This window comes from Myripristis murdjan, chromosome 3 (assembly GCF_902150065.1).
Source record: "Myripristis murdjan chromosome 3, fMyrMur1.1, whole genome shotgun sequence".
In the NCBI taxonomy this organism is placed as follows: domain Eukaryota; kingdom Metazoa; phylum Chordata; class Actinopteri; order Holocentriformes; family Holocentridae; genus Myripristis; species Myripristis murdjan.
Window position 1 is genome coordinate 24,710,981 of NC_043982.1, and position 26,006 is coordinate 24,736,986.

The following is a 26,006-nucleotide window of genomic DNA, read 5'->3' on the forward strand; positions in this document are numbered from 1 at the left end:
ATTAAACTGCATAATCTCCACATCAGATGAATTTGTTGGATGCAGGTATGATCCTATCAGTGAAATCAGTCTCAATAACATTTGCGTTTGCTGTGGATGATGCAAATAAAGTCTCTATCACTCGCTCCAAAAGCACTGGATTGAAACAGATGAAGCCATCATAAAAGTTCCACTTTTCTTTGAATGTTCACTGCATAAAAAATTGCCTTCCCATTGTCAAAGATATTCTTTAAGAATATGAAGCTGAAAGGAAAAGAAGTGCGGTCTGCCAAATGAGAAAAGTAGGCTTTTGATAGAATATATCCATACAGGATAATACAGGGTCAAGGATTTGTACAATGGCTTCCACCGTATGCCCAGAACATGATAAAGGAAAGACCTGGAGCACTTAGCCCACTCAAGATAAGGCTACAAATATCCTCATTCTGCTCGGTCAGTGAAAGGGGCCACACGTGTGCCTGTAGTATTTCTTCTTACTATATCTGCCTATTTACTCAAGGAGAAATGTGTGAGTGATATATCAGACATGAATATATATTAACCCCACAATATTTAGTCAAGCTGAATCTACCTTATTCACTATGAAAACAATCTAGTGAAAACATGTCACTGTAGTGGAGCCCTGATGATCGGGCGTCACTTCAATCAGAGTCACTGTTAGACACAATTTGGCCCAGTCGTATGATAACTGTATTTCAAGGATGCTGTCTACTGTACTGTCAAAAATTACTGACATGAATAGCAAGTTTCCAAACACCAGCGATGCAGACATTGCAGAACCAAGATAGCTGCCACTCAAAGCCAAACTGTTCATAGTCTTTTCAGGATTGCTCTGACTCTGAGAAAACAAAGGATATGACCCTCAAACACAATAAGTCTGATAGACAATATCAAGGATGTCTAAATCTGAGGATGAAAAGCAGTTTTTACATACTCATATCGCCATTTGCTCTGATTTAACTCTGAGTAACACATTTATGTAGCAATCAGGGTAGTGCTTTTAGCAGATGTCGACTTGATCATTTCACCCTCCCATTGGTTTCTCAGAGGGAAGCATTAGCTGACACTTGGCATGGGCAGAGCCACGAGCCTGTAAACAATGCATGGCTAATCTAATAAAGGCATAATCATGCTGATAGCAATCATCTTCTTGGCTTTGGGTGGGGTGGCACAAGTGTGTGAGCTCCAGATGGTGTAGAATCTGCTCTACCAGAGTCTCGGCGAGACTCTCTGGATGCCAGGTACAATGCCAGTCTGCGTACCAGCCTGTATACCAGAACGGCTGGACACCTTGTCTACAAGCAGACCTGGGTGGAATAGACGTCTGCTTTATCTTGTCTCGCAAGCGTTGTGAACATCTTTCAAGCAATTTAAGCTTAAATTGCTCGAAAGATAAAGCATACCTCAAGCAGTTGATATTTGAACCAAATTACATATTTTCAAAAAAAAAATAAAAATAAAAAAATAAAAAACAGCAGCATAATGATGCTGGGAATTTTAAGTCATGAAAAATAACAAAAAGCATTTCTTATTACACTTGTTTGTCCAGCATATACGACAGCATAACTTTACACAGTGTACAGAATTTACAGGAATAATTTTGGTGAACTTAAAAGTGATTTCACTAGGAACATTGGAAGTGAGAAAACATAAGCTGCATTCTGGATTTCTCCCAAGGTGTGCCAAAAAAGAATATTTAAAGAAATGTAGTTGCATAAATTAAGAAGACCATAATATTAGTCCAAATGCTAGCTATCATGAGAATGTGACAGTGTGAAATTCTAGCAAAACAAACACTGAATCACAGAGCGTGACAGTGCAGGAGGATTTAAGATTTTATTGCACAAGTGTAAGAAAGGAAGACATGATCAGTTCCCCTTCTTCACACTCAGTTCCATCAATCAATCACGTTGCTTTCCCTTCATACATCTGCATATTTACTGTCTGCTACGTATCTGCTCGATTGAAGAAGTTTGGAATTAGGTTCTGTACTCAAGGGCACCTTGACAGCAGCTGCTAAGGGTGAAGACTGTTACTCATTCACTTTCCCCACCAAAATGTTTGAGGCTGGTCTCAAGATTTGCATCAACGAGCTCATAAGTCTTTAACCTTTAATTTATTGCCACACACAACAGTGTAGTGTAAAGCAGAGCCTCGTTTTTCAGACCCCAGTCATCTGATCTGATCACTTCGACATTATGAATGGAATATGCAACACTGTGAAAATATATCCTAAAAATAGCTTAAGCAATGGTATTTCCTTGTTTATTCATGATGTTAGAATTAGTGCAAATGAGATTACGCAGGGCATTTTGAAATATGTGTGCATGCTTGGTTTATTCTGACTATTCTCAGTGCGTGAGTCACCCAAACATTTCGCTGGATCAAACAGCCTTCGTTCCCAGAGGTTTGGTTTAGTAAGTTACTAACGTGTGCGTAGATAGTCCATCAAGTGCACCTCATATTGAGTGATTTCACAGTTCATTTACCTTCTGCAGGGAGGCAAAAAATGATCATTTTAACAGAACAATAAAACTCCTTCAGTGGGAGTAATAAAAAGAAACGGTAAAAAAAAAAAAATGAAATGCTCTCCTCACAAATTTTAAAAGGGCACAGTCTCTTCAGGTCTTGGTACTTGATATCATAAACATGACAATCTGCAGCCAATCACAGCCAATCACAATGACTTGTACTCACTCTGTTTGTGAATTCTTAAGCATAACACTTAGTGAACCTGTAACTTTCTTAATATTAGGATATCAAAGGCAGTATCCTGGCTAAGATTAGATCTATGATCTGAGGATATTAAAATTAGTCAACAAGGCAACAAACCTGTGAGTTACAATCTGCCTTGAACTGAAACTGTCTTGTCACACGGTAGAGGCACCACACAAGCCGATGTATCTACCACAAATGTGCATACACACATGTGGGCTGTGATTTCACAACAAAGTGAAGAGTCAACTCTGATACAGAAGACTAATGGGCTAAATTCAGTGAATGTGTGTGTCCTTAACTCATGTCATGCCAACAGTAGCCCAGCCCAGAGGGGACGCAGTCAGACGCTGCCGGTGACACATGCGGTATATTAATGAGTCTTATTAAAGCAACAGAATGTTAGGAAATGTTGTTTCTCTGACCCACTCGGCCCTGACGGCCTGACAGAACCACCTGGCCCAAGTCACAGGTAGACAAGCGGGTACGGTGGACAAGGTCACCTCTCAAACAAGGAGTTTTCAAACTTGTTTTGGGTCTCCGCATTTCCAAAACAGAAAATTTCACAACCTAAAACTGATTGTTCCATGCTGTTGTCATCTTGCCATTGTGGTTTTTAATCACATTCAGAGACTTTTGGTCACAAAGCTACAGCAGATGAAGTCACCCCTTGACGGTCCAAAGAAAATTACAAGAGGACACACCAAGTACAGCAACTTTCAGTTACATTTGTATACATGATTTTTGTTTTTTTTTTTGTTTTGTTTTTTTTCCTTATGTTGAATCTTTCAGTCTGTCCTAGGGCTCTTGGTCATTTTATCTTCCTCTCTATCATTCTTGTATTGTCTCTTTTACTCAGCAAGATCTCTTCTTACATCTTTGCTTCTTCATTTGCACTCTCTGCCTCTCTCTTTCTCTTTCTTTGTCTCTCACCATCCCTTACTCTCTGTTGCTTCACCTCACTCTTTCTTTGTCTCTTTGTCACCCTTCTTCTTTCTTGTCTTACCCCTTTGTGCTACCAGTGTATGGTAAGGTTGATATAGCTGTCAGTGCTTCCCACTGCTGGGGAGATTGAGTGTAGCTGAACAGGGGAACGGAGGAGGGAGATCAAATCAGGAAAAGTAATCAATACCAGCATGCCGAGTGAGCATGGAGGAGTGAGGCACCGAACATTGTCAGACAATGTCGCTCACAGTAGCTGATGGTCTCATCAGATAAAGCACTGCACTGCAGCAGGGTGGCAATACCACCCAAAAAATCTATACATACACATACAGAAAATTAATCCTTTTACTCAAAGACTTATTATATAATTATATAAATAAATTTTCCTTGTTGGGAAATATTTATTCATCTAACCCACTACATTTGAAAGCAAAGTTTCTACTGTACTTTTTACACTGCAGTGGTTAGTGTACGGTTAGTACGTGTTACCTAAGTGCACCTACTTGACTAAGTCCCTTTGAAACAATATAGTATACTTTGCAGAAGGACATTCACATCAGTACTTTCACTTTACTCCAGAAAAATAAGTACATAAAGTAAGTAAAGTTTATTTATAGAGCACAGCTCAAGCTGACCAAGGCGCTTTACAAGACAACAGTGCCAAAACGCTGTACAAAGGACACTAAATACAAAGGTAAGATTAAAAATAAATAAACAAGGGACAAATACAAAGTTACACACATGACAACAAATCAAAAGATTATTGGGCCAAGATGGCCAGCAAATAAAAATGTGTCTTTAGCCTAGATTTAAAAATAGAGATGGAGGGAACACATCTAATGTCTAACAGCAATCAGTTCCACAACGGTGGTACAGCAACTCTCTGAGCAAGGCTCTGTCACCTGTACAGCTTTAGTTGTGACCATGGGACATACAGGAGAGATTTGCTGTCAGATCTAAGCGACCTAGCACCTGAGTGTCTGTGAATAAGTACCAGTTAACATCCTGGCCAAGGAAAAGCCAAGCTGTGGTCAGTTGACTTTCGGTTGACTATCAGAAGTGACGTGTCTGAGCTTTCAAAATAAATGTTCCTCCATGACTTTTCCTAGACTCACTTTCTGCACAAGCCAGTGCTGAGAGATTTTAAACATTATAAAACTAATTGTAATAATTGTATTTGTCCATTCAATTAACAGCTTGATTCCCAAAGTTAAATAGAGGACTTTTATTATTACCAAAATATCTCTTCCCTACATATTCTAACTCCTGTAAATATTTGTTCTCTGTGTGAACCCAGAAGAGTCCTCATGTCTTTTCTGCTTTCAGCAAATTTAGATTAAAGCAAGGGTTTATTATCCAATCATAGATCATTTAAATGGCACACTATATTTGAAGGTATCTCAATCAAACCCCTCTGGTGCTACAGGAAACCACCACTCCACCATGGGTTTGGCAGCCAGAATCAGTTCTGGTTAGTTACTACATCACAACAACACTGTTTACATTAAACTAAAGCCTGAGTTGAGATTCTATTTCTTCTTAGGGCCTTCATTGAAAAATCATCTGGCTATTGCGAGATCCAGGAGTCCTTTGATGATTCATAGTGAGCGGGTGGATTGATCTCTCTATCGCTTCTGTACACAACACAACAAATCCAATCTCTGACAAACTGAACTCCATCAATAATCCGAGTCCTGGAGACACAGCAGTTTTATCGCACAAATCAATCTCCAAACAAGTTTCTGAGGATGTGATGAATTGAAGCTGAGCCTTTTTCTCACTAGCCAAGTATCTATTCTTTTTTTGGCTTGAATTCCATTATTAGCTAATCACCTGGGGCGCTTTGAAACTGGGAATGATAACTATTCCTGGGGTGAGAGGTGCAACTGTGAATGTGGATGTGAAGTGAGATCATCTTGACACTTTTTACATGGTAACTTCTTCTCTGCGTGCGCACATTGACCCCAATGGATGAAGCTAATTCACACCCATGCTGAGAGAAAACTGACAGAGAGAGAGAGAGAGAGAGAGAGAGAGAGAGAGAGAGAGAGAGAGAGAGAGAGAGAGAGTGTGTGAGAGAGAGAGAGAGGCAGAAAGACACAGAGGGACAGAACAAGGCCATTGTACTATATAGGGGCTTCCTAATGTATCAAGCAAATGAGGACCATATGTTAGTGTAGTATCCAATTCAACTCTATTAAATCAAATAATCAAATGTTGATATCAGCTGACTTTACTCGACTTGACTTTAGGTAGCTTTGTGAGGAAAACCTACAAATTTAGCTATTTATGTGTGACATGATCTAATTTCTGAGAGCTGTGACCCAAAGTTAACTTTGTGTCTCACTATGCCACAACTTAAAACAATCACTTTGTCGTTGGATTGTGTGTGTGTGTGTGTGTGTGTGTGTGTGTGTGTGTGTGTGTGTGTCATAGTGAACCTACTGGTGGCACATTTGTCTCTAGGGGACACAGTGAGTAGATGGGTCTGCCATGATGGCTGCAGGTATGGAAAATGGGAGGGTGAATGGATGGATGGATGATCAATGAAGCTGCATCCTGTAAAATTTACATCTCAGATATAAACTGACCACGTGGTGTACATTTCTGACTCACATCTTGTTTATAAGGCCTCCATTGCTTCTGGAATTTGTTTTAAACAGGAAAGAGAAAAAAAGGGACAGGTGGAAAAAGACCTTCTCCATCCTGAAGCAAGGAGTATAAATGTCTCCGAATGACAAATCACTTTCTGCTCACCAAACAAACACATATGACCAAAGATGAGGAGCCATCATCACAGGCTCATCTACTCTCTGCCTCCCCTAGAAACAAATGTCTCTCCACGTATACAGAAACTATGACCCACACACACACACCCACACACCGACACCCACACCCACACCCACACACACACACACACTGCGTCATGCTAAAGGAAGCATGGCAAAGGGGATACCAACTAAGCATAAAATATATGCTGAGTTTCCCTGATGCTGTCAGATTGCAGGTAATTAATTTTACATTTGAAAGGTTCCCTATTACCAGCACTCGTGCACCACTGATCACAACACATCCGCAAAGAGGAGGTAAACCCTAAAATTCCTGTAGCATTTCCATAGGAAACAGAAGCACAGGTATACATTTCTGATCTTGGAGTAAAGATATAAATCTCGTTTTCTTTCAGAGAGAGTACAATGGCTTTTTCTCAAAGATGCTGATTTTTTTTTTTTTTTTTTCTTAAGAAATTTGACTTTTCATACTTGCCTTTTCTCGCAGCAAAGATATTGCCCGGCATGCAATAACCATGAAACGGAATGGAACAATCCTAATTCATTTGTTTTAAACTGTATGGAGCACCAGAGGAGTAGGGCTTATTATTATCAGTGCAAATCTGTATTTGTAAATAAAAGGTGATAATGACTAATAACAATGGCTGATGCCTGGTTGGCTATAGATTATGCTAACATGTCAAATGTATGTAAATTGTATTAAATGTGAAGCATTACTCTGGCTATTTTAGTGGGTGTTTGGTTCTCCTACAGTTGTATAGGGACTCTGGACACTAAAAGCATCTATTCCAAAAGTTCCCAAAGCATGTTTTCTGCACACTCTGTAATTTTCATCTCATCCATAATCTTAAAATATTCCTTATTTATTTTGCACGTTAAATTTACACAGTGATAAATGTGGACAGGCAGCTGCAACCGGTGGGCAAAGAGTAAGTGAGAAAGTGCTAATTGCCAAAGTAGCATCCAACTGAGCAGCTGATGTTATGCTTTAAATTGTCCAAGTGGATAGCTGTGGTGGGGCAAGACAGATTCTTTTGATTATTTTAAGAACTGTACAAATGCAACATGCTGGCAGAATAGGCTCTGCCTGATTCAGGAGCCATCTGTACCAAAAAGTAACTGCCTCACCACCTGAATGATTCATTTATTCTGATACTGCAACCAACCCCTCAGACTGAACTAAAAATGCCGATTCAGCAGCTGAGCTACTACCTCGTACACTAGTGCTGATCTGGTCAATGAACTGAACGAAACATACAGTAATGCTCTCACGCCTTTGGCTCTGTTTAGATTTTGTTTTAACATCCACCTAAAGTGATCTGTGGACAGCAGAGACGCATCACCGTTCACACTTGACATTATCATGCATCGCAAATGCTTCTTCAGTGACTACAGTGACAGAATTGCTCCCTTACTTTCTTCTGTTACTGTAATGTTCCTGTTTTGGACTTTGTGTTGGACTTATTTTCCTTTTTTTTCTGTTTCCAGTGTTTCGCCTTTTTTGCCCTGCTCTGTGTGTCACCCATGTCTCCCTGTAGCCTTTCCTAGCTTTTTGTCACCTAATTATCCCTGCCCTTGTGTTACCTGTCCTTGTTGTCGTTTTAGCCAATCCTCTGCTCCCTCCAGTCTCATGTCCCTGCCCCTTCTGCAGGTGTGTCGTGTTTTGCTCATTAGTTCTGCGTGTATTTAAGTCCCAGTTTTCTGTTCAGTCTTTGTCTAGTCATTGTGTTTGCCCCGTGCCCATGCCCGTGCCCGTGCCCGTGCCTCTTACTTTGATACCAGATTTCTCCCATCACTTCTTTGTCCTCACATCTATAGCTTGTTCCATGCTGTGACTACCTTCCAAATATTCCCCACCCACCCTATTAACCATCTTTAGCCTAGTCACGAAGCAGCTATGCTCAACGACTCTATATTTTTTATTTTTTATTTTTTATTTATTTATTTATTTTTATTTTTTTTTTGATTGCCTGAGGAAGACACCGCCCTCATTCAAATTTGAATTTCACTCAAACAATGTTCACACCACAAGTGCCACACGGCCAAATACATCCCTGAACACCTCCAAAGGTGGCTTGTGTGCTACCTGCATTAAGGGTGGATGCAACAGTGGAACCTTTTGGCTAATATTCTGTGTATTTTAAATGGAAGCAAAGCAATCCCAAAGTAACCGAAATTCCATCAAATTATATTACTGATTACAGTGTTTAGTGGGTAATTGGTATCTGTCACAGATTTCAAATCAAAGGTGGACTTCCCAACCCACATGATGGGGCTGCCTCTTGGCAGTGCTTCATGTTCACGACACAATGTTGATGTTGTTGAATGATCCTGACAAGGGCAACTGGTGTTGAGCAATCCTGTGGAAACTCTGGGGACTACCTCATTTGTGTGTTGCAAGGACATAGGAAGGTGTGTGTGCACGTGTGTGTGTGTGTGTGTGTGTGTGTGTGTGTGTGTGTGTGCATCCACCTATGGGTTTATATGTGTATCACCACTCAGCATCAGCAGAAAAGATCGATATACTGTTACCATATACTGCAGTTAGTTAGGAGTTACTTAGGGAACTCAGTTAAGGTGAAAGTATTGAGTAGTGGAGGAGAAAGTGAGGGCATTTTGGAGCTCATTTCAGAGGCAAGAAACAAAGCACAATAACGTTTTGATTTAATGGAGAAGATTAGACTGAAAAGAGACCAAGTGTTACTGATACTGTGTAGAGAGAGCTCATGGTGCAGTCTAAACAAGAAATGCAAGACTGAGAGATGAACAGGACCACATGAACACTGGTTTTGGATTGCAGTTCAGACACGTGGTCACTGGCATACTGCTGCAGTGCAGCCATCAAATGCACATTGTTTTACAAAGCAGTAACACACTTGACTACCAGCAAACCAAAAATCACCAACACCATGTCAAATATCATTCAGCACTTGACCTCATCTGGAAAATCTCCAAACCACCTTTTCCTTATTTAACTCAGCATTTCTCTCAGTGCTGAGACTGAGAGCCCACTCAAAAGTATGTTTAGGTTCCAAGGTGCAGAAACTCCTGTTAGCCTTAAGCTGCAGCTGATTGGTATAGTTTCTCCTGTACAGCTTAATTGGGATATAGTTATAGTTATTTGGGATATATGCGATGCATGTCCCTGGTGATTAGCAAGGGAAGTTCTTGGCCAGTCTTCAGCTCTATTGATTAAATTATAGCCTATTTATACTTCCCTGTACACATAAATCTTATAATTTAGCTTTGAAGTGAATGAACATTGACATGTAAACATGTATAAATGTATTCAAATGCACTATCTTGCAAAACTGGGGGGAAAAAAAGAAAATAAATATTTACATGGAGTATGTTCAGATTTTAAAGCCTGAAGGCCTTTTGTGCCACCAGTCAGCAAATACCTGAAGCCATGCTCCTCCCCTTTGGAAATAAGGGGGCCCCTACTAAGGGAGAATGTGAGGACGGGACAATGTAAGTGACTTAACCTAAAAATCAGAATTGTAAATATCAAATGGTTTTTGTAATTATTTAGGCTAATACCATGTCAGAAGTAATTACACTGGAGTACAAAAAAAAAAAAAAAAATCTTAAACTTGGGCACCTGTTGCAGTGGCCCCAGGGTCAGAAGATCTGTCTGTCCTCCTGCCTGCTCCATGACAGGATACATCAATTCACACTGAAGATTTAATCAGCCAAACCAGCTTCAGAGGTGGACTCATTGGACTGCATTAATAAAAGCATAAATTGCATGCATTTTTCAATTCATATATGAACTACAAAAGCAGAAATAAACTTTCAGATATTTCAGTGTGTATTTTAATGTTATGAGCAAAAGCAATTCAGCTAAATCTATGGCATGTCACTATCCAGATATAAACTTCATATTAGTTCCTTGTGTATGGGTGACCTAAGACTGCTGAAGGCTGGGGCAAATTGAACAAGTAATTGAAGTTCTTGGTCAGAGAAATTACCTTTTAATTACAGGGTAAATAGAGAGGTCTATTTACATCTGTACTGAAGCTGTCCAGCTGGTCTCCACTAATAGGTTTTTCCCTGGGCACTTGATCCCTCTCTCTGTTAGCCAGAAAACCAATCTCATACTTTGCATGACTGTGCATGTGATTACAGGGTCAACTGGGGTTAGCAGAGCTACACAGAGGCCATAAGCTAACCTGATAACAATCCCTCCATGAATTCATTATAGCCAAGACCCTATAGCCCATTAGGTCTTGACTATAATGAATGATAGGAGGCATATATAGATATGTTGGTTTTGCTTTAGGTGTTGATTTTAATGCTTTAGTGATTTATCACTGTCTACTATCTGTTCATGTACTGTTTTTGTAGTCGTCTGTGTTTTTTTTTTTTTTTTTAAGAGCTGCACTGAGGCAAATTCCAATCAACTATGTTTACATAGAGTCTTGATTCCTATCAGTATACTAGTTTATGGCCTTTTGCATGGTCAAATTATGATTCCCTGCAATTTTGCAGCATGTTGACAGTGGAGACACATACATATCAAACCATTAAAACAGCTGTACTGTAACTGTATGAGAAATCTACGATCCACAAGGATGCTTAGGACACCACTTCACTCTCTCTCTCTCTCTCTCTCTCTCTCTCCCTCTCTGTGTGTGTGTGTGTGTGTGTGGTGTGTGTGTGTTTATGTTACCAAACCATCTTCACAACTTGTCAGTATCTATCTCACACGAATGTCTTTGTCACATCTTCACAGCAGCACAGGAGAACTGAACTTTGATTTATTTTATTTTTTTATGATGATGACATTTGTTTATGATAAATTGATATACACTAAAATCCTCCTGAAGCTTTTTTTTTCATTTTCTATTTTGATCTATCCATTGTTTCCTGCCTTTTCTTTCCTCTGCCTGTTGCTGTTTCTTCACTGGGTGCCATTTTGAATAGGGCATTATTTCCAGTGACTGTTTTTTCTTGACAGACTGATTTGGTTGTTTGGTATCAATAATAATAAAAAACATAAAACTTCACTGAAGAAAAATATAATTTAAATTGAATATTTTGTGTATTAGGCCTAATAGGTTGGTGAACCAGGGAGGTAAGGTAGTCAGGGGATTACAAAATTCAAACTCAAAACAAATCGTTTCCAACAGAAAACTGAGCAAATCATGTAATAAAAGCACCATTTCTACCTTTTGTTACAACTGAGGCCACCTCAACCATCAATAATGCATCCAGCCTGAGAGACAGACAGAGGATAATTATTTGACAAACAAACATTTTGCTTCAATGCTTCAACATGACCGCAGCCCTCAACCATCCCTGTGGCGAAGGGATTAAGAACCCCTGGAGATAACAGGGAGGCGGGTCACTCCCTGGACGCCCTCTCAGACAACTTTGTCTGCTCTCTAATTAAATCAGGCCAACTGGCTCGACCAGGCAAAAGCCCTCAGAGGATGCATTATTCCACAATGCAAGTCTGCCTCCCTTCCCCTCCTCTTCTGACAAAGTTACAGGGGTGAAGAACAAATGCAACTAGAAAATTCCTGAGGAAATTTTGAATTCGCCTGCTGCTCTATGCCTACAGTGTTTTGTGTAGCTGCCAGGGTTTTGGTAAGTGGTTGGTATGGTGGCATGACATGATATGGACTTTCATTCATGTTGTGGAGATGTGTCTTAATCACAGTCACTAAAGATATCCAGGCCTTGGTAATGTCATTGGCATGAGATGTTCTGTCTTGAACCACTTGAATCAAACCTCTGTGACACAGCTACTGCTATCAGCACTTGTACTGGTCATATTAGCACACATTGACACCATTTATAATGATATTATGATGAATGTATGTAAGAATGTAACTCTTTGAAGGGGAATTGTCCACCAGCAGCACAGGAATTATTGGAGAAACAATTACCATCATTTTGTAATTTCACATCTAACAAGATGTCAGTCCGTTGGAGTGCACAGACTTCCTAGCTGTTGGATGGTACGTGGGTGTGTGTGTGTGTGTGTGTATGTGTGTGTGTGTGTGTGTGTGTGTGTGTGTGTGTGCATGGCGCAGCAGTTCAACAGGGTGTCAGAATATATCTGTATGATTCATATGTGATCATAGAGCTGCATGCTGGAGCCTGTCAGCCTCTGCTCCACAGCGCAGCACAGTGAAGATTGTGCCAACACCTCACCTGTATGAGTGTCTCTGTGTACAAGATAAATCATGTTGTGTTTCTGTTCTAATTATCATAACAGTGGTAGTCTGGGGCTATTTTTGGTTTTGGTTCTGCAGACAGTCCTGTTGTTACATTCATTTTGGCTCTAGTGTGGCTTGCAGTGCTAAAATCAAAGCTTTTATGATTAAAACACGAATTTCACAAAACAATAATCTCTTCTGTACACTTTCCTCATTCATTTTGTGCTTTAGATGATCATTTGAGTGAATTTATGATGGTTTGCTGGTGTCCAGTTTGCTTCTGTGATGATGGTCTTCCAGCTTAACAACTCTTGCCAGTCCTCAACTTCTTAAACAGGCTGTTAGGTCAACAGTTTTTTATTATCATTATTATTATTATTATTATTATTTATTTATTTATTTATTTATTTTTTATTATTATTCAACACTTAATTAAGTTAATTAACTTGTATTCAACACTTTTTTTGGCTTTCAAGTGTGTTTTACTCTGAATTACATGATTCCTGATGATATTTGAAGGCAACATCTCTTGCCACTGTAGAGACAGTTGGCACTTTCAGTGAAAAACAACACAGAGAAATACTGGAGGGAAATATTGGACTTTTGGATGCTCTGCACAGTCATTTGGCATCATTATACTTGGATTATTCAGTTTGGAGTAATTTTAAGTCAGTTTTTGACCTTTGTGGGTGTCTAAAAATGCAGTAGGCTATCTATTCACCCCAGTTGTTTTGGAGAAAGCTGAAGTTTGGCTGTGCAAGTCCCTAGCTGTGTGTTATATTGATATGAAAACTTCACCAGTGCTTGCGAATGACATGAGGCTGGGTAGAAAATTGCAACAAAAGCTACTTTTTATTAGTCATTTATTTAAAGAACTGCTTAAACACTTTAAAACCAACTGAATTGTCCAATTGAAATTGTTTTCTTTTAAAGTTGTTCTTCTGTTTGAAAAGAAGGAAAATGGAACACCAGTTAATTATCACAAAAGGAAAGTATTATTTTATTAGAATGAACAGAGCTATTAAAGTCTGTCCTATGTGCATTTATGCCCTAAAAAGTTCAATTTAGGCTAATGCTACAATTTTACATGCCAAAAATAATAAATAAATAATTCTGATTTGTCTGATTATTGGAAAGGCTTCTGTACACACATCACTGAATTTGAGTTTTCACTCATGCAGTATTAATTACACATAAAATTAAATATGACATATATGCAACATTATATATTAAATTGAACAAACAAAAGAATTAAAGAATGAACTTGATATAGCACCATTCATGCACAGAATATTGCTCAAAGTTCAGCACCAGAAACAAATCATAAAAAGTATCCAAACTTTTTAAAACTGTTGTAATTTATTATAGTTCATTAGTGGTTGGCTGATTTGTGGCGGAGTCTCTTGGACAGGCGGCTTCCTTCATCCTCATCATCCTCATCCTCTCTGCTCCTCTTCCTGCAGCTGGTTGCCGCCCTGGACTCACCATCCTCACTATCGTTTATAACGATTAGTGGAATGGCTGAGTTCTCCACTTCTTCTCTCTTGGAGACCCTCAGCCTCTTGCTGTGTGCTCCTCTGAGGTCTTCCTCACTGTCAATGGTGGCCTCCTCCTCCTCGGTGCTCCTCTTTCCATGGAGGGTGGCCTGTCCAGAGGTGAGTCTGCTGCTGCTGGGTTCAGCAATCTCTCTCCGCCTCCAAAACAGGCCCAGAGAGTCTTTGTCTGAATCCAGGTCTGACTCCAGAGGGACAGGCTCTTTGTCCTCATCCTCATCATCAGTGTCGCAACCATCGTCATCAGCGCCGTAGCTGAGGCTGGATACAGACGTGGATCTTGAAGGACTCTGCAGGTCAAAGTTCACTTCATCATCATCCTCATCGTCCTCTTCCTCCACTAGATTTGATGCCTCACTCCAGTCATCAATGCCTTTGCGTGAATAGTTGTCTTCCTTGCTTGGAAAAAATGGGCCATCCGGTGTGATGATTGGAGTCAAGGGGTGTATTAAGTTCCAGTCTAAAAGAATAAAATCAAAGAGTTAGTAGAAGGCTAGTAAAGACAAACATAGATGGATTTTTCAAGATAAATGTTGAATGTTGAATGTTTTGATTTGTCAGTGTGGTTAGTTTACTACATTAAAAAAACCAAACAAAACAGATAAAGAGTGTGAAACTCACCATCGTCTCCACACAGTGACATTTTTGGGGTCATCTTAGTGGATAAAAGATGTCTTTGCAATGAAATGTTGCAGTTTTGCTCAGCAAAGTCTTATATAAATATTGTACACAATGTTTGTATCAGACCTCGGTTCCTATTTCAGAGCTTTTATGACTCAGTGATTGTGAACGATGTCATAATGTTTATTATGTGACCCTGTGAAGGATGACACGAATTTTGCATGTTCACGTCATTCGCGGCGTGGAATTCCGCATCATTTGTGTCGCCTGTCGCCTGCTGCAAAATTGTGTCTATTCACGTCTTTGCATTGACTTTGTATGTAACTGCATCATGTTAAAAACTCACTTTTTGGTTGGTCTGAACACACCTTGAAGCTGTCAGTATGACTGAATGAAATTTCTGATGTCAAATTCAAGCTGTTACCATATTAGCCCTTATTATTGACCAATGCATCAGTAATATATGATATAGTCTACATCCCCATTTTATTTCTATATCCATGCTACTTTTAAGCCAAATGGAGCACCACAGTTCCCTCACACAAGTAGGATGGAGCTGATGTGGTCCATTTTTTGATTTGTAAGACCATCAAATAAGCTATGCATTTGATCAAATATTTTTTTGTAAATTCGCATGGATCTCTTAAATGTTTATTTGTTAAAAAAAAAAAAAAAAAAGTGAAAAAATAATTTTGGAATCATGAGAGTTATGGGAGTATCAGCAGGTTCCCTCTTCAGTTCAGTTAAAATGGGCCAGTGTAAGGAGAGAACAGCTGAAGTCATTTGAATTTCAACAGTAAATTGACACTATCTATTGTCTTTGGTCTGTCTTTGTCTTTGTGTGCATCTTTATGGGACTGTGTGTAGGTGCATGCATGTGTCAACATTTTGTTAAAAATTAGAGCATCTCTGACAAAAAAGCAAAACACCAAAAAGCACAAGAAAATAAACGGCTCTAGCCATGTTGGTGCCCTAGGCGAAATTACTCCCTGGCGGTTTGGGCTGCACTCTGCGCTGGGTATGGCGCAGACGGGCACAAAGCAGCGCACACACACGTGCAGAGTAATAAATATACGACTATACTGCATTGTCTTTGCAAGAGTAGTGCATATCTCATGATGTCAATCATCTAGATTTCTAAATAAAATCACTTCCTGTCCGTGTCGTAAATCATTTGCTACAATTTACAACAGTATTGGTCTTTAATTGCAGAAAAAAAAGAAAAAAAAAATCTCGCCTATTGTGGAAAGCAGAAACATCATATATCTCTGCCAGTTTTTAAACACACCTGGTGTTCCCAAATTGTTGGATCTCTCTCTCCATGATTGGGCTTTTTTAATGAGATCCCGGTAGGACTGTAGTCTGGTGTCCCACAGCTCTGCACACAGAGAGACAGCCACAATGATGCTTTCCTCCACTGGTGTTTTGCTGTTCTGCCAAAATCTGCCAGATTTTTTTCAGATTCCACTATTCTCTCCTATTGGACGCACCGAGGTCACATCACAGGGACCAGTTAAAACATTTTCAACTTTTCATTTTCAACTGCCCTTGCGCCCCGCAATCACATACACAATGAATGGCTGCGCCGGCCAAGGTCTGCGCCGTGCATGCGCTATGTGAAAGTCCCATGACTCCTCTGAGTCATGGGACTTTCTTTATTTGGTTATTTTATTTGTTATTTTCAAGACAGAACACAAAGGGAGGGTGCCAATGGGCATTGGAAATTATTATTATTATTATTATTATTTTATTTTATTTATTTTTTTTTCCCCGAGGGTGAGCAGATGGCACCCTAGGCGACCGCCTATACCGCCTATGCCAAGAGCCGGCACTGCTCAGGTAAGTCACAGCATACTTCTGACAATCAGGCCACACATTTTTCATATTTACAGTGGGGGGTGGCGCAAAAACTGTGGGTGGAGTTACCTTCTGAAATTTGGACGGACGAATAAAGAATAATAAATAAGTATGGCGCATTACAATATGCACTGCAAAGCAGGCACATAGATGATGGACCTTCAGTTAATGTCCACACAAGGTTGTGGTGTTTTTTCACTTTTTGAGGTACAGTGAAACACTCGAGAGTGATTCCCTGATGTCACAAGTTGTTCCTCATTGGTTCTCAGCTAACATTAGTTAGGTGAACTCAAGTTTTCCTCCATGTTGATGCAATTTGGGCCAAATCAAGTAATTTTAAGCATTTGATTTTGGGTCAATTTCATGTTCTGATTACATGCAGAAGAGCGTGCTTGTTTTCCACCACTGATCAGTTTCTATAACTTGCAAATGGGCCAGTGGCTATTTCAAATATGGGACATTTGGACCCTTAGCCTATAGTTGGTGGATGGCAGAGGGCAGGACCACTTGTTTTTTCCTCTTCCCCCCCCCCCTTTGCTCACTAAGGCACATATTTAGATGAACCATCTGGTCCTGGTACCAAGCACTCCTACCCTGGGTTCCTCACACATTTGGAACAGCCATATCAGCAACATATGCTTCTGTCTCTGTGTCTGGCAAACACACACCCATCACTGGGATGGGAGGAGACATCGTTCCTCAGCTCAGGTGTTCTCTAGTAATGGCAGCGGGGGTTGGAGTGGGCTGATGAGTCAGGTCTGGCAACTTGTGAAAACGATGCTTAAGCCATATTCACACTGCGTGTTCTTAACCAGGTGTTATCCATTGCCGTTAGATGATAATTGCCTAAGGATTCATTTAGTCCCTTGTCACACTGCCTCTGAGTAGAATAGAATATAATAGAATAGAATTCATCGGCATCAGCTTGGAACATGGAATCTCTTTAGTTACTCTGACCTTTTCTGCATATGTTTGCAAACTCATCCTACGTCAGAGGTTTTTGGCAGAACAGTTGTTGGTGCCTTTCTGAAAAGCAGCACAGCGATTTCTATGCGCCATGTTGTTCTACAGTTTTACTTATCAAGCTCAGCTCAGGCTCTTCAGTGACAAAAATCTTGACAGGCAGTACTAAAGATGACATGTTGCTGGCTTTTCTCTAGCACTCACTTGTGCCAGATGCAGTAGTTAAAAGCAAATACTGAGAACTGTAATGACCAAATTCTGTCTACTACTGTTTGTACAAGGTTTGCCCTTTCAGTATATGCCTGTGTGAAATGTGTTTGTATAGGCCTGAATCAGACATGAAATCAGCATGCTGGATTTTGCAACTCACATAACTAAGGATTCATTTATCAAAACGTCCATAAGCTGAATATGCTGCCAATGTGACCAAATGCTACAAGTTTGGTGCCTTTAATAGGAAGGATCACTACCAAAAGGTTCAATTTGATTGGTCCCATTGTCAACAACACTGAATAATACAAGCTGCTGATGAGGGCCACCCCTCCACAGCTCCCTCTCTGACATTATTTCTTTTTCTTTTTTTTTTTTTCTTTTTTTTTTTTTTTTGTCAAACAAAGTCACACACCAGCAACGTCCTACACAAATACAAGCTGAAATGCACCAAAGAAAAAAACCTTAAACCTAAAAAATAACATTGAGCAAATAAACAAAAGCAGCTTGATGACTAGGGGGAGAGTGGGCGGCCATGAAAGTGCTGAACACAAGCCCACACCACCTTGGTCCTCCCAGCGTTTTTCCTAGACAGGAAGATGGATGGACCCAACTCTATTAATAACTACACTCCACTTACCATGGCGCCAAAACTGCTAACACTGCAACTGCCCCCCGATGCTAGCTAGAACAACCACCTCCCACAATGTCGCCCACGTCTCTCCTGATAGGAACACTGTGTTAGGCAACAATGCAGCAAATGGGTGCTGGAAATCTCCAACCTGTCCACCTTTCTTCATCCTCCATATAGGAACATGAACGTGGAGGCTCATGAGGGCGTGCGAAAATAGCTGTTGTCAGAGTGATGTGTTGACAAGGGTGTGGAGCAAGACAAAAAAATATTCTGGGTGCTGGGATTTAGACAGTTTAGTTACAGTGTAGATTGGTAGTGCGCATGGGAAGGCTATGGATGATTTGTGTGAATAAGAGGACAGAGAAAGAGATGAAAAAAGATGAAAAAAGTGAGAGAGCGTGCACAAGAGAGAATGGAACAAAGAAAGATACACTCAAAGGTGGGAGAAGAAAGAAAAGGAAGAATATACAGAGAAAAAAAATCAGTAGACCAAGGAGAGACAAAGAAGGAAAGAGGTGGAAAGGTAGAGAAACAGAAGGAGAAAGAAAATGGAAGAGAAAGAGAGAGAGGAGCCTATCTGAATGTGCAGAAGCATCAATGAGGGAGCACTATTGGTCCTAATGAGGTGTGACAGCCCAGTATAAACTGGAATATGAAGTGAACCATGATTACAGAGGATTAGATAACACCCACTACACAGTGTAGTGAGTGTGTGTCTGCCCTTGTTTCCTCTCTCTCTTTCTTTCTCTCTCTATCTCTCTCTCTTTCTCTCTTTCACTCTGTGTATACATACTCTTTACCCAATGCCTCTGTGTTTCTGTATGTGTGTGTCAGAGATTATGTGTAAATGACCTCGCCTGTCTCTGAATCCCCCACATGTACAGTAGAGAGATAGCAGAAAGGTCAGCTGGCTCCACCTACACAATGCTATAGGCTATGATATGCAAACATGGCTGATGCAGGGTGCTTCATCACACAGCGGCAGTCTCACACAGAAGCCTTTTCTCTAGATTAATCCCAGCTGCTTGGTTCCCACTATGAAACGACACACGAGCCTTATAGGAAAACCATGATAACATAAAACTTTATTCATTAAGGGCCTGCTCTTTATCTTCATCCCGCTTCTTTCAGCACTGGCTCCTCCGAGTTTTCCATTAAATCCTGACTGCCCCTCTGTTGGAACCGCTTACCAGATCACTTCAGAAATTCCACCAATCTAAACTCATTTAGATTGGCAAACCATATTTTTCTTTTTGGACCAATCTACAGTAAGTATCTTAATTTTTCCCAATTTCCAATATAAATTTTACAAAAGTGACACAAAGCAATCCAAAGCATGATACTGGATATTTCTATTTTTAGAATGTGTATAATGATACTCATATTGATCTGTAAGCTTTTATTTATATATTTTATAATCAAAATTCCTCATAAATCTGGCTGTCCCAATGGTTAATATGCATTAACAGAATTCGTACAGGTACAATCATTAATTGCCATAACATTTCAGGTATTTGACCAAGAATTAGTTGAAGTTAAAAAATTTTATATCAAACTGTAGTACAGAGGATGCTTGATGATTTAACATAGCACAACAAGAATTATTTGTTTAGTCTGCACATTTTTCATTTACATCCAGTTCTCCCTCTCATATCAATAAATAAGAAAAGTTTTGCTAACAGCGAGCAATTTGAAAACTATGGAGTCGCTGAAAATAACTTTTGTCCATCCCTCACTCAATGAACTGTCACCATGTTGATAAAACACCTGCACTGTGGTTGTGACATTCTCAATTTCAAGAGCACACACACACTCATTCTGCCAAACATCGCTATACCGCACACACTTCTCCATTTCCCATGCATACTACGACCCTTCTTCATGGCATACTCCCTCACTATCTCAGAGAGCCAATGAGCCACCTAATGCAGTGTGGGAAAAGTGGGGGAGGCGGGCAGGAGGCAATCCACTTTCCCAGGTAGAGTCAGTGGAGCAGCCGACAGATTCTTCTCCCAGATACATTATCATTTTGATGGCTGTGGATTGCCGTCCCACCGCCGCTGTCTCTGTTTCTCTCAACTTCACTTCATCATTTCACATACCCATAAAAAAGTTTCATTTCCCTTGCCCCATTTCCCTAAAGGTGAGTTTGGTGATCGATCTTTCTGCTAGATGCACTCAGATAGAGAACTGAGTGCCCGCTTCTCATATCAGCAATTTGAAAGCGAACACATTTGTGGACCTGGTGGTTTGCACATTGTTGTGACCCGCCAATGTCTGAGTGATTTCCATAATAGCATTACTGTCAACATTACTGTTATGTAAGGTGAAAGCATTGGTTTAAAGGAATATTCCAATGTTTTGGGCAAAATACCGTTTTTCTGACTGACCTAAACTGAGACAAGGTGTTCAATACTGTTTCACCTCTGTCTGTCCAGTGGTTCAGCTACTATGGGTGGCATTTCATGTTAGTTTAGCATAAAGACTTGAGGTCTAGGGGAGCCATTAGCCATCAAAGTGAAAAAATAAATCTTACAGCAACTCAGAAGCAGTCTTATTTAAACAGTGTATCGTGTGTATTTGACATACACGTCTAGGATTTTTTTTTTTTTTTGTAAATGAGAGTTGTTTTAGAAGAAGTTAGATGGTGGAACTGTAACCACTGAACACATGTTTGTTTCCGCTTATCACAGTGATCCACACACCTATGAAGTTATAAGTAGTCCAGTACAAATTAAGTTCTCCTAAAATGGCTTTCATTTTTAAAAATTTAATTCCATGACGTGTATTACAAATACTCATGACACACTGTGTAAATAAGACAGCTTTGGACATCTTGAAACCAAACCGCTGGACATACAGAGGTGAAAATGGTTTTGAACATCTTGTCTCAGTCTGGGTAAGTTAGAAAAATGGGTATTTTGCCCAAGTATTCCTTTAAACCATTACTCCTTCAGAATCATCACCCGTTGTTACAGGAAACTGTGAAACATTAGGATAGCATGTGGATGCGGTGCTCATGAATGTGATTTAAAAGAGACCCATTGGCTGCTGTCTGTCCCAGAGGCTGATCGATGCGGTAATGAGGAGACAGAAACACCGATGTAATCACTCAAAGCCCAGTGGTGCTGAAATCCACAGAAAAAAAAATAGTGTAGGGTCCTGGAGGACACTGGGCTGACTGAGACATTCACTTTAACAAGCTCCGGCCGTGTCCACTGATTCTAATGACGTGGCATTAATGTCAGATGTGGCTTCATTTCTTCTCTTGTTCTTAGTTTCATTCTTTCAGGGCTCATTCTCAGTTCTGTGAAGTGAATTGGTCATCATAGTACCTTTCTACCTTTGCCAGTTTCACAAATTGGCAAAAACAACTGATCTCATACTAAATCACAGACACATAATCTGGTGGGGATTCTTGATGTTCCACAAATGTCTAAACATTGATTCCCTTGAGTCTAGTGAAGGTGACTGCCATTAATTACTCACCCTCAGCCATTATCGTCTCCTTTATTACTTCTATTATTACAAAGAAAGGGCACTACAGTAACATCCTGATGAAACTTCCCTGTAAAAGGCCAGATGCAGAGCCTGGTAATAGTGATTAATGTAAGGGATTAGTGCTCCGTTTAAGGTATAGTGGAGATGAAACAAGACACGCACTATCTGGAGCTCATGCCTGGTGGATTTAAATGGAATTTCATTAAAACTAAAAGAGAGAATGATGACTTTTACAACTCCCACTGGCAGCATTTTTACAGGAAGACATTTCACACTAATGACTTGAATATGAAATAGTGACCCCATCGCACTAAGCACAGTTTGAGTAAATTGAGCTCATTGGTGAAATAACCTTCACTACACTCGTTGGTAAATCTGATGTTAGAGCCTCTTGCAGCAGGGGCTCAGCACGTTTTCAAATTTAGCCTTTTGCCCTGGGACGCAAGCTCATTTGAACATATTAGTACTCTAGTGTCTGGGGTACTCAACAACAATGCGCCTGCTGTGACCCAGTTTGGGTGCCTAGGCATAGTTTAAGAAATGCTACATTACAGGTTGAACTACTACAGGAAGATGTATTTTTCATCACTGAATACTGAAGTGCTTGTCCCAACAACAGTCCATTCGAGACAAAGAAACATTTGGTATTACCACACAGTGACCTCCAGACAGGGGCGTCGTAGTGGGGGGGGGGAGCAGGACTGATTACCCAGGGCCACAATAGGGGAGAGGGCCCTCGAAAGGCCTGAAATAAAAAGGTCGGCTATACAAGGACCCAATAAGATTTCTTTTCATGGGGCCCAAAATCCCTGGCGGCCCCCCTGCCTCCAGATATGGCATCAAATACACTGTTCCTATCCGATATGCACTGATGCATATACACGCCATGCCTGACTCCGACATGAAATAGGACAAATTAGGGTTGCTCTGCGTGCGGACAGTGCTGTTTCAGTGTCGGCGTTGCCCACTGTTGACGGTGCGTCTGTGAAATCCATCTGTTTCGGGACATGGCTGGCTAACTGAGGGGAACCAATGGAGTGAGACCTGATTTGGTGTCAAACGGAGGACTTGGATGAGATGGTGTGTGCTGTTTTGGTTTGCATGTACGTGCCTAGGTCTGTTGGATCCTGTGTGACAGCTTATGGTGTTTATGTGCGTCCTACTGAGAGCTCGCACTAAGAGCTAGGTTTGAGTCACAAGTGCTGGACAGGATGGCAGGACTGGACAGTGACCAGGTTTGCAAAAATAAACCTGTTAATGTTGTGACTAATCAAAAGCACAGCTGTTATGTGACCTCACATCCATATGCCAGCGCAGCATTTCATATTGTCACGGTGAAGCAGAAAGAAAGCACCTTGTTAGCAGTGCAGCCACTCACAAGTTTCATAAGTTTAATTTGCCTTTGACCAAAGAACACTAGACGAAGGCAATCATTTCTGGAACCTGTATAGTTATTTTATTTTGTTTTGTTTTGTTTTGTTTTATTTTATTTTAAATGATTTGATTTATTTTAATTCTATGGTCTGTCTTTAAGTTCTGTGGTCTGTAAAATAAATCTCCCTTCATATTTTTAGACCATGGTGCTTTACAATTAACTTAAGCTTGAGCTTTAAAGGATCTGAGATATTTGGGCTTGAGTTCTCCATGATGTATGTACAGTGGAGGTCACTGTTGAAGTTCCTGTTCTTTGACCACTACTGCCAGTTTGTTTTCCAAAAACAAAGTAGAAGCAAAAACACATGATGCAGAAGAGTTTTGTTTTGTTTTGTTTTGTTTTTTTCTCACCAAAAATAAAGCTTGTATAGTGTCACAAGCATTTGCAGTCAAAGTGTGACTTTACAGTAGCCAAACAGTAATTTAGGATTCCAGTAAAAAAAAAAAAAAAAAAAAAAAAAACTCTAATAATTTGAGTTTAATTAATTTGTACTGCTGGATGATGCCTGGTTTTGTTACTTAAGAGATTAAAAGGTTTCAGATTAGCATGTCTGTTTGTGAAAACATATCCACTCATGGACATCAGTGAGGAGACAGTCAGTAGTATTTGCAGATCGTAAGCTACCTCAGTCCTCAGACAGGGCTCTGTTAATTAACACACTGAACACACTGAAGCCCTTTGTAATCATACACGAGCAACTTTTGATCAAAGATGTGAAAGCCAGTGATGTAAATGACATGCAAAGCCATGTATAATTATGCAGCACACCAGACATATATAAGGAATGAAGGGGGGAATGTTATTGGCATATGGATCATGCACTGCACAATGTCAATTACGATAAGGCTATAACTGTCAACAGAGAGGGAAAGGAGGGCGGATATTCAGTCTGAAATTATTAATTGATCCTAGTTAACTTCTGGACTCTGGACAACCCAGAGGCTGTCAGTTAGCGATAAATAGACAAAATATTGAGCAGGGATCACAGAGAGTCAAGGACTTTGGGAGGGAGACTTAACAGAAAGTAATTATGCACAATATATGACTTTTGTGGATGAACATGTGTGTATGAGGGTGGGTCTGGGTATGTGTGTGTTTGCAGACAAAAGTTTATATTTTTGGTGCTACAATAGCTGCTGGAGAATCCCAAAATATTTTCCCTTTCATCATGTAAGAAATATTACATCATTAAATATCACATAATCACATATACATTAATCTATCCAGTACACTCAACATGTACTCTATTACTCTACGTATTAAAGTCTAGACTAACAGATACTATACGACTTTACATGTACATAGAGTTCAATAATAAAACATAAGTTAAAAACTGTCCAAAACCTGTATAACATGTATAGTATTAACACATGGGAGAAAATAACTGGAAATATAGTTTGCTGTATTTGTATTGAACCTGTTTGTCAGCTTTACACACACGTAAGATGTAATGCTCTTTCTTGTGAATTTTTTTCTCTATTTGATCAAAGTAGAAAGAAAGAAAAGATAAGGAGAGGGAGAGGGATCCCAGGATTACTGTATGTGTTTACATGGTTGAGGACACCAGGATGTTGCAGACATATTCATTCTTGAAGTTGAAACCAGTGATCAACAACTAACAATTCAGCACATGGTGCAAACTGTATCCAATTAGGTTTGACTTCTAGCTCTAAAACGATCAAAAATTCCCTGTGTCAGAGTTGAGTTGAGCTTAATCACAGATGACATGAAGTAGATGATATGGAAGGGAGAGAAACAGTGCGTATAACAGGCCACCTCAGAGTATTGATATAACTGGTCACATTCAGCGGCAGATGAAGCGGAGATTCTCCTGGCAGTCACGGCTCTCCCACTCTCCTCTTTTTTGTTCATGGGTGCACAGCAATGACTCCATGCTGAACATTGGTGGTGCCATAAATGTTGTAAAAAAAAAATTAATCTTTGGTCAACTATGATCTTCCTTCAGCATTTTTTCAATACATAAAATTGTAGCTAATATGGTAATTCAATATTTGTGGCTGAGCAAATTGCTCCAAAGGACTAAGCTGATAATTCAAATTAAGCACGGCCTTCTCCTGTTTTATTCTTATGTATGTGCACTACCTTCTGTAAAACTTTAAGGTGATGCACATATACAATCATATCCGTACACATACCATGGTAAAGAAGAGCCTCTAGCCTTATATCAATGCCCTGACACACCCAGCCTACCAGCCCTCTGCCCTCTGCCTCGGCCCGTTTGTGTGATGTCAGCCGTCGTCAACAGCCAACCAGCCAGTTCAGCATGTTGAATTAGCAGCAGAGCCTCTTGGTGAGAGAGCACTTTCTGACTCTCTGGCTGTTCAACCTAAGCAAATCAGTGCACAAAAGAAACACGCCTCAGGTTGTGTTGTTACTGTACTAACTAGCTCGAAAGCTAGAGGTAGCTGGTTGTGATAAACAAACCTTGTCCCACAGCAAGCTGACAGAGCAAGAGCCAGCTGTACCTTCTCATCACATGTTCACTGTTTGAACAGTTTTTTTAATCTTTCTATGACTCAAAATTTCTGGTTTACTTGTTTGAGACAACTGTCCCCTCCTGATATGAAAAAAATATATTTCCTCTCATTCAAGCAC

The 26,006-nt window shown here is 40.1% G+C and overlaps 1 protein-coding gene and 1 long non-coding RNA gene across 2 annotated transcripts in view; one reads left to right on the forward strand and one right to left on the reverse strand.

Annotated features, from left to right (window-relative positions):
* The window catches only part of LOC115354188 (transmembrane protein 266-like), a gene marked incomplete at its 5' end in the record, with an annotated part of 47,207 nt that overhangs the window by 17,600 nt on the left and 3,601 nt on the right, over positions 1-26,006 (reverse strand). The gene's annotated exons all lie outside the window — the stretch shown is intronic.
* Positions 8,322-21,063, forward strand: LOC115356882 (uncharacterized). Its single transcript, XR_003928036.1, has 3 exons — positions 8,322-8,332; positions 12,954-12,956; positions 20,964-21,063. It is a non-coding gene; the product is annotated as an uncharacterized LOC115356882 (long non-coding RNA).